This window comes from Saimiri boliviensis, chromosome 4 (assembly GCF_048565385.1).
Source record: "Saimiri boliviensis isolate mSaiBol1 chromosome 4, mSaiBol1.pri, whole genome shotgun sequence".
In the NCBI taxonomy this organism is placed as follows: Eukaryota; Metazoa; Chordata; class Mammalia; order Primates; family Cebidae; genus Saimiri; species Saimiri boliviensis.
Genome location: NC_133452.1, coordinates 166,506,130 through 166,516,317, shown reverse-complemented (window position 1 = coordinate 166,516,317; position 10,188 = coordinate 166,506,130). Strand labels below are relative to the sequence as shown.

The 10,188-nt window shown below is 46.3% G+C and overlaps 1 non-coding gene across 1 annotated transcript; it reads right to left on the bottom strand.

Annotated features, from left to right (window-relative positions):
• Positions 1–3,575: 3,575 nt before the first annotated feature.
• TRNAL-AAG (transfer RNA leucine (anticodon AAG)) lies at positions 3,576–3,657 on the bottom strand. The gene has a single exon. It is a non-coding gene; the product is annotated as a tRNA-Leu (tRNA).
• Positions 3,658–10,188: the final 6,531 nt, after the last annotated feature.

Genomic DNA, 10,188 nt, shown 5'->3' with positions numbered 1-10,188 from the left:
ACTTCTTGGTAAGGATTGTAGTTTGACTACGTGTATCTGGTATTGCAATACAAAAATTAGCCAGGTGTGTGGCTGTTACTCAGCAGGCTGAGTCTAAAGAATTGCCTGAACCCAGGAAGCAGAGGTTGCAGTGAGCTGAGATTGTGCCACTGCACTCCAGCATGGGCAACAGAGTAAGACTCTGTCTCAAAAAAAAAAAAAAAAAATTGTACTTCAGGTCTTACTAACTGCAATAAGGCAAGAAAATGAAATAAAAAATATGAAAGGAAAAAATGTTAATGATTATCCATCAAGAAAACTGAAACAAATCTACAGATTAGCTATTAAAATTAATAAATTCAACAGGGTAGCAGAATACAATTTCAATAACAATTATATTTCTATGCACCAGCAATAAAAACTTCAAAAATGAAATGTTCTTTAAAATGTCATTTATAATGGCATCAGAAATGATCAAATAGTAATGAATCTAAGAAGAAATATGTAAAAGCTTCACATAAAACTATAACAATATTTGGAAAAATTACAAAAGATCAAAATGAAAGGATGACTACATTTTGTTCATAGACTGGAAGACTAAATGTTGTAAAAATGTCAATTTCCCCCAAATTGATCTACAGATTCAGTGCAACCTAAACAAAATCCTGAGTACGTTTTTGTGGAAACTGACAAATTGATTCTGAAATTTATATTGAAATGCAATATAATACTTCCAAGAATAGCCAAGTTAATTTTAAAGGAAAATAACAAAAGAGTATGACATACTTTATCGGATGTCAAGATGTCTAAAGCTGTAGTAATTGCCGTGGCAAGTCCCAGACCTCCTGTACTTCCAACTCACTGGCTATAAATTGTTCTTGTCCAAAACAAAATTAGTTGGTGACTCTGTGGCATATTAAGAAATATAGGCCAGGCGCGGTGGCTCAAGCCTGTAATCCCAGCACTTTGGGAGGCTGAGGCGGGTGGATCACGAGGTCAAGAGATCGAGACCATCCTGGTCAACATGGTGAAACCCCGTCTCTACTAAAGATACAAAAAATTAGCTGGGCATGGTGGCACGTGCCTGTAGTCCCAGCTACTCAGGAGGCTGAGGCAGGAGAATTGCTTGAACCCAGGAGGCGGAGGTTGCGGTGAGCGGAGATCGCGCCATTGCACTCCAGCCTGGGTAACAAGAGCGAAACTCCGTCTCAAACAAACAAAAAAAAGAAATGCATATATTTGGTCTTTGTCCCTTGTCCCAACACACAGCTCCTAAATCCCTTAAAATTTATTGAGGGATAGGAACCTCTTTTGTTCTAACGAGATAATCCTTGGTAGGCCCCTAGATGGTTTCAGTGTCCGGTCACAGGAAAGGCCAAGCCTTGATTAGAAGCCTGAAACTTTCAGTCCTGGCTTCCACCTTCTGAGGAAGGGAAAGGGACTGAAAATTGAGTTAATGGATTGTGTCAATGGTGGTGAAACCCTCATAAAGACTGTAAATGACAGGGTTCCGAAAGCTTCCAAGTTGGTGAACAAATTGAGGTGCTGAGAGGGCAGCTTACCCAGAGAGCATGGAAACTTCAGGTACCTTCCACATACCTTATGCTATCAATCTCTTCCATTTGGGTGTTCCTGAGCTGTATCCTTTATAATAAACTGGTAAATATAAGTGAAGTGTATTCCTGAGTTCTGTGAACTGGTCTAGCAAATTATGGACCATGAGGAGGGATTCGTGGGAACCCCCAATTTATAGCCAGTCAGTTGGAAGTACAAGAGGCCTGGTACTTGCCACGTGTGTGAAGTAGGGGACAGTGTTGTGGGTCTGAGTCCGTAACATGTGGCGTCTGCACTAATTACCTGTAGTTAGTGTCGGAGTCACATTGAATTATTAAACACTAGTTGATGTCCATGGAGAATCAAAAAACTGCTTGTTGGAGGTGGGAACAAAGTACAGAGGCTTACAATACATTGTAAGGGTTGATATGTAATAATGGTCCATGCAGAAACAGACCCGTGGAAAGTTGTGTCTCAACCCTAACCACCGGGAACAACGCTGCAGCTGTCCTTCCTTCTGACATACAATTCATGTTATTCTTTTATCATAAATCTCTGGAACATCATTCAAAATCTACTCATAGAAAACTCTCCTTTTGGCCGGGAGCGGTGGCTCAAGCCTGTAATCCCAGCACTTTGGGAGGCCGAGACGGGTGGATCACGAGGTCAAGAGATCCAGACCATCCTGGTCAACATGGTGAAACCCCGTCCCTACTAAAAATACAAAAAACTAGCTGGGCGTGGTGGCGCATGCCTGTAATCCCAGCTACTTAGGAGGCTGAGGCAGGAGAATTGCCTGAGCCCAGGAGGCGGAGGTTGAGGTGAGCCGAGATCGCGCCATTGCACTCCAGCCTGGGTAACAAGATCGAAACTCCATCTCAAAAAAAAAAAAAAAAAAGAAAAGAAAACTCTCCTTTTTAGTAGAGTTTGCACCATATTAGGGCAATAACTTGTCTAATTCTTGTGAATCCCATAAGAGCCAAGCTAAATCTTGAGTTCCACGGGGCAGGGACGTTCTGTGCTGTTCCCTTGCACGTCGTCTCTGTACCTTCCCAAATTTTAACTACGAAGCTCGACGGAGGAAGAGAAAGAAATTAGAGAAGGCTTCCGAGGGGAAGCAACTTCCAAGCTGAGGTCTAGAGAATGAGAGGCCGGAAGTAGCAGAGAAAACTGCTCAGAGGAGGGCTAGGGCCGTCCGGGAAACCATAGAGACATGGATGCTGAGAAGCACTCAGAGAAAATACCAGGCAGGATGTGTCTGGCAGTTGTAAGGCAAGGCAAGGCACTGACACTTTCCCTAGGGTTGTCTCTCCTCCAGTCCACATAACCAGGGTTCCAAGCATGATGTGAGCACACTACAGAGAGGCTGGAGGAAAAACAGCAACTGATTTCAAACATAAATTAATCCTTTAGACTGGGCGCGGTGGCTCACACCTGTAATCCCAGCACTTTGGGAGGCCGAGGAGGGAGCATCACTTGAGGCCAGGAATTCAAGAGCAGCCCGACCAACATGACGAAGTCCCGTCTCTACTAAAAATACAAAAATTAGACGGGGTGTGTTGGCGCGTGCCTGTAATCCTAGCCACTCGGGAGACTGAGGCAGGAGAATCTCTTGAAGTGGGGAGGCAGAGGTTACAGTGAACCGAGATCGCGCCACTGCACTCCAGCCTAGGCAACAGAGCAAGATTCTGTCTCAAATTAATAATAATAATACTCCTTCAGGGAAATGGGTGGGATCTGTCTTTAGTTATGAGCAGGTTGCAAGAGTCATACATCAATTTGCTTGTTTGTAATAAGGCAGTATGTGCCATTAACGGTTTCTTTTGCTTGTGTCACTCATTACTGTATTTGAGGCGCCTGGAGTACACTGGCCTCTCAATAAAGAGGGAACACTGTTCGGGGGGCGGTTATCTCTGGCTCCTTGGTAAACAGAAGTCAAAGGAGGGAAAGAATGGTATAGATAAGTAATAACCAGCCATCCATACTGAGGATTTCGAAAGGGATTCTCCTAAAAGAGTCCACAGTGAGAATGAAAAAGCCCATGGCAGCGGTGGGATTCGAACCCACGCCCCCGAAGAGACTGGAGCCTTAATCCAGCGCCTTAGACCGCTCGGCCACGCTACCGCGGCTTTGAGACAGCGTCTTTCTGCAATTTCGCTATAAGTCAATGTCGCGCCCTGCGGGGGTTAAAGTCTGTCTTCTCTTGCGACCTCCGCTCTGGAGCTCCCCCAGCGCCATCAGAGAACTCCAGGCTGCTGTGCAGCCAGCACCAGCCCGACCCCCACGCGTTGCTTCCGCAATGATGGGAGCGTGAGGAAGGAAACAGCCGGTTCTAGGCGCCAGTCCCTGGTGTCCGAGGTAAGAAGAAGCGGCCACGGGGCCCGAGGTCGCAGGTTCGCCGTGGAGGTGACGCTTAGCTGCGGCCCCGAGGCCGCTGAGTGAGTGTCCAGCGTTGTTGGCCGAGGGGACGCTACGAGAAACGGGGGTGCGGTGCGCAAGAACGCAGTCGTTGCTGTGTAGGAAGGTGAAAATCCACAAGGTGACCCGCCGTCTCCGCAGAAATGCCCGCCGGGCAAAAGGCACAGGACGGTTCATTGTGAAACTCCAAGATGTGAATCATTTAAAAGCGTAGTTGCTGCTGTATAAAACACAACGCATGATAAAGTTGTTCCTTACATTTCTCTTCTCCGTGCAGGCGACAGGCGTCCGTCTCCTTGGCCCAAAATTTTGACTGAGTTCAAAAACAAAAACGCATTGTGAAAAAATCATGAGAGAAATAAGATCATAATAAAGAAAGTTAACTAGCGCTGGAGTTTCTGATTGTTCTGTCATTCATCTGCATTAAAATCAAGGCTGACAGACGTTTTTATCCAATATGACAGTAGAAACTAGGCTGTCTTACACATTCCTGTACTTGAATTGTTTATTTGAAATTTATTGCATAGTGCCTGCTGATAATTTCCTGTGGCCACTGTAACAAATCATTAGGAACTGTGGGTCTTAAAACAACAGATATGTCTTCACTTCCAAGTCTGGAGGCCAGAAATCCAATCAGTACGTGGGCCAAAATCAAGGTGTGGGCAGGGTCCAGCTCCCTCTGGAGACTAGGAGAAAACCCTATCCTGGCCTTTTCCGGCTTCTTGTGCTTGTTTGTTGGCTTTTAGCCACATCTCTCCAGCCTTCAAGGTCAGCACCTGCAAATATCCCGCTGCTTTCTCTTCATATGGCCTTCACCCCCCTCCCCGCCAAAAAAGTGAAAAATATCCCATCAATGCTAAAAGTTGCAATACTCATGGCAATACATCATTTCATAAGTAAATTACTTTAGGAAAATTACTAAGAAAAAAGATTTCCAAGAAAACAAAAGCAACGTAGTCACCCCCTACTCTTCCTCCTGGTCTCACTTCCTCTGTATTGCCCAAGGTAGGCACCTCTTTTGTCACCTGCTGTGTCAGTCTGGGCTCTCTGCCTGGTTCTGTCTCTCAGTCCCTCACAACAGCAATGGTCTTCTCTCCACTATCAAGACTATGTTCTCCTACCAGTTCTAGACCTCTGAGAGGGAAATGGCCAAACTTGAGGGATACTAACCACTTTTTGACAGCTTTAACCTTCAAGGACACAGAGCAAGGGTGCCCTACTGCTAGGTGCTAATTAGTTCAGTGCTTCATCAGCTGCATCTTGTCCATCAAAGGCATCAGTGTAGGGACTGATTGTCTCTCTGGTGTTTGCATTCCTGCACAGTAAACTAGGAGGGTAAAAACAAGCAAACAAACGAAATGGAAGAAGGCCGGATGCAGTGGCTAAGGCCTGTAATCCTAGTACTTTGGGAGGCCAAGGCGGGCGGATCACCTGAGGTACGGAGTTCAAAACCAGCCTGGCCAACATGGAGAAACCTTCTCTGTGCTAATAACAGAAAGTTATTGGGGCATGGTGGCGGGTGCCTGTAGTCCCAGCTACTCGGGAGGCAGGTGAATCACCTGAACCTGGGCAGTGAAGGTTGCAGTGAGCCGAGATCTGTGTCTCAAAAAAAAAAAAAAAAAAAAAAAAGTAATTTGATTCCATCACTTGTCGATATTAACCAGTGAACATCAGGAATCCATTAACTCGCTCAGCAAGTGTGGACTCAGTGCCTCTTCTGTGATCCATTAATTCGCTCAGCAAGTGTGGACTCAGTGCCTCTTCTGTGATCCATTAACTCGCTCAGCAAGTGTGGACTCAATGCCTCTTCTGTGCCTGGGCCTGAGTACTCAGGACAAACGCCCACCCCAGTGATGCTCACCCTCAGAACTCGGGGAAAGACGGCCTGATCAAGCAATTGCAGGTGTCACGGTGACTGCATTGGCGCCAGTCTCACAGCTCGGGATGGGAACTTCGTGTGGACCTGGAAAGGCCTCTGCTTAGAGAAATGTACGAATGCACTGAGGACCTGGGCGGGGGCAGAAGGCTGGAGCCAGACGAGACTGGCGAGAAGCCTGAAAAGAGAATAGACAATGTGGGTTTCGGGGGGCGCCGGCGGGATTGGACCCACAGTAGAACCACCCCCACCATGCTTATCTTTCCAGAGGATCCCTATCTCCCGGAGCCAGACTGAGAATCCTTAAGAGGTCAGGGACCAGAAGAACGAAGGAGAAAGAAGAGAGCAGGAGGACTTCTCCACAGTCCCCGCGGGTCAGTCTCGCGGCGGTGGAGGCCCCCGACACCTGCAGCTGCCTGAACGCGCTGGATCTGTGGTTCCGAGATTCTCAGCAGGGGCGAGCCCAGGCGCGCACCTGAAGAAAGAGTGAGGGCGCACGGAACACAGGCTCAGACCAAAGTGTGTATGTACTGAGCCAGGGTCTCGCTCTGCCGCCATCGGAACCCATTGCGGCCTCGAACTATAGCTGGAGAGATCCTCCCGCTTCAGCCTCCGAGTCGCTGGAACTGCACGCACGCGTGACCTCACCTAGCTGATTTTTCTTTTCTTCCTTTCTTTTCTTTCTTTTTCTTTCCTTCCCTCGGTTTTATTTGGGGGGGGGAGGGGAGTAGAAACGGGGGTCTAGCTTTTTTGTCGAGGCTGATCTCGAAATCCGAGGCTTCAAGCGACCCTCCCGCCTTGGCCAGAAGGGATGTGAACGTATCCCCTTTTCCCGGCCCTGGAAACGCACTTGTTGATACCCTCCATCCAACTGCCGGCCCCACGTATTCTCTCTTCGAATCGAGGAGCACTGCCTTTCATGCTGGTGCGACTTCAGTCCCGAGGACCCCACAGCTTCAGTCCAACTGGTTTGCTTTGTTTGATAGGCCGGACATGAGAGTGAGGTTTGGAGCTATCCTCACAGATTCTAGGAAGTTGAACAGAGATCTCAGGTGGGTCCTATCTTTAGAACTAAGCTAATTCCCCAGGACCTACCAACTTGAGAAACTTTCTGGGAAGCACTTATGTACCTGTATGGACTTGTCAACAACTGCCAGACATAGGAAACTCTAACCCCAGCTTTACTGTACATGACCAGAAAGCTTGAAATTGAGATCTTGATGCCATCCCATCGTAACCTATATTTTCCAGGCTTATAGTTCAGAAACCAAAGTCCTGAACAATCCAAGAGCTGTCACAGCTCTGTGCTTTTGCTTCTCCTGATTGCTTGTCCTGCAATGCTGGTTTCCATTTTGTTTCCTAAGGAAAATCTTGTTCATTCTTCAAAGCCCACTTCAAATAGGGCCTTCTGCACCCCACCGCCAAATCTCCCTCCCTCTCTCACACACACACACCATTGTACTTTTCCACACTTCATTTTAGCAGGTGACTTTTTCTGCCCAATAGAAAACTTATCCACAGGATCTGTGTCCTTCATTCCCTGAGTGCCATGAGAAGAATGATGGTGATAATGATAACATTAATAACAAGGATTTAGATAATTGGCTGACTGCTTTTCTGTATTATTTTATGGACTCATCACAACTTTATATACTGGATACTATAATATTTTTATTCCCATTTTACAGCTGACAAAATTGGGATTTAGGGGGTGTCAATAGATGAGGTTGTGTCACGGTCATTTTTCACTTCCCAAAGTGACTAGTGTGGTACGAGCCCACTCCTACTGGCTCTCAATAATTACAGATTGTTTCCTTGACCCTAGCTGTTGACTTTTTTTTTTCTTTGACACAGAGACTTGCTCTGTTGCTCAGGCTGGAGGGCAGTGGAGCGATCTCAGCTCACCACAACCTCCTTCTCCCAGGTTCATGCGATTCTCCTGCCTCAGCCTCCCAAGTAGCTAAGATTACAAGGACACACCACCATGCCGGCTCACTTCTGTATTTTCTTTCTTTCTTTTTTTTTTTTTTTTTTTTTAGTAGAGACACGGTTTCACCATGTTGTTCAGGCTGGTCTCGAACTGATGATCTCGTGATCTACCCACCTCAGCCTCCCAAAGTGCTGGGATTACAGGTGTGAGCCACTGAGCCCACCCTTCTTTTTTTTTTTTTTTTTTTAAGCAGTCATTTACATTCTCTTTCCTCCTCTTTTCCTGATGCTTATTTTGGTTTTGTTATTTTTTTTTATTTTTTCTCTGAGTTGACCAGTAATCAGGTAGCAAGTCTGGTGAATAAACAGAACTTATTGTGCCAAAATGCAGAATTAGAGATTTTTTTTCCCTCCATGGACAATGAATAATAGCTCATAAAAGAAAGAAAAAAAAAATGGTAGCATTTGAAGCAGAGTTTCTCATCTCTAATTCTTTTTTTTTAAGACAGTCTCACTGTGTCACCCAGGCTGGAGTATAATGGGAAGATCTCGAGTCACCACCAGCTCTGCCTTCCGGATTCAAGTCTTTCTCCTGCCTCAGCCTCCCTAGTAGCCGGGACTACAGGCACATACCACCATGCCCAGCTAATTTTTTTTTTTTTTTTTTTTTTTTTTTTTTTTTTTGAGACGGAGTTTCGCTCTTGTTACCCAGGCTGGAGTGCAATGGCGCGATCTCGGCTCACGCAACCTCCGCCTCCTGCGTTCAGGCAATTCTCCTGCCTCAGCCTCCTGAGTAACTGAGATTACAGGCACGCGCCACCACGCCCAGCTAATTTTTTGTATTTTTAGTAGAGACGGGGTTTCACCATGTTGACCAGGATGGTCTCGATCTCTTGACCTCGTGATCCACCCGCCTCGGCCTCCCAAAGTGCTGGGATTACAGGCGTGAGCCACTGCGCCCGGCCAATTTTTGTGTTTTTAGTAGAGACGGGGTTTCACCCTGTTGGCCAGGCTGATCTCAAACCCTGAACTTGGGAGGCTCTCAAGGTGCTGGGATTACAAGCGTGAGCCACAGCGCCCAGCTTCCAATTCGCTTTATGCGGAAAAGGAGGAAAAGAAAAAGGCATTACCAAGAAAATAAACCAAGAGAGTTCCTTCCACAGGGATCTGTGGGATCCAACCAGACTGTTCCCTGAGAGCAGAGGCATAAAACTAATGAAGTAAGAGATTCCTGCTGCACATAAAGGAGGCAGAGTGTGATATCATGAGAAGAGGGTGCAGTACAAGAAGTGCTCACTACCAGGCCTAGAGGGTTGAATTCCTATGAAGCATTAGTTTGAAAGGCTTCCGTGCATACCAGAATTTGACAAACTATACTACTTTTATGTTTATGTCAAAACCAAATTTCTTAGTCAAATGGATCTTATGAATGTGTCAAAGTTTATTATTTCACGGAGAGTACTGACAAGATGACAAGAGTGTCCCATCTCAAAGCAGTTTTGGAAACTGTGAATATATGGGGCAAGGGGAGGGAAGAGAAAGTGCAGTTAGTTAGAAAAATTCCTGGTTCATTTAACTTGATCATGAAAACATCACGCCCTAGCCAGCAGTGGCTCATGCCTGTAATCCCAGCACTTTGGGATGCCGAGGCGGGTGCATTCCCTGAGGTCAGAAGTTAGAGACCAGTCTGCCCAATATAGTGAAACCCTGTCTCTACTAAAAATACAAAAATTAGCCGGGCATGGTTGCACATGCCTGTAATCCCAGCTACTCAGGAGGCTGAGGCAGGAGCATTGCTTGAGCCCTGAAGAGGGAAGTTCAAGTGAGCCAAGATCATGCCACTGCATCCCAGCCTGGGCCAGACTCCATTTTAAAAAAAAATTAAAAATAAATAAATAGATAAAAATCACATCCTGGCCAGGGGCAGTGGCTCACGCCTGTAATCCCAGCACTTTGGGAGGCTGAGGCAGGTGGGTCACTTGAGAACAGGAGATCAAGATCGACCTGGCCAAAGTGATGAAACCTCCGTCTCAACTAAAAATACAAAAATTAGCCAGGTGTGGTGGTGGCACGTGCCTGTAATTCCAGCTACTTAGAAGGCTGAGTCAGGAGAATTGCTTGAACCTGGGAAACAGAGGTTGCAGTGAGCTGAGATCAAGCCATTGCACTCCAGCCTGGGCAACAGAGAGAGACTTCTTCTCAAAAAACAAACAAAATAGCACACCCCCATTTGTTGGTGAAAAAAGATCAGGGTAGCACCATGACCTTTGTTTGGAAACCTGTAGAGAAGTGCTCCAAATCACACATGCCCCAAACTCTTATCAGATATAATAAAGAAATAATAAGCAATACATTTGGTCTGCTCTTTAGACAGACCAGGAAACCAAGTTTCTTGCCTCAGTACTGTCAGGCAGGAGCCAAATAGCGCAGAG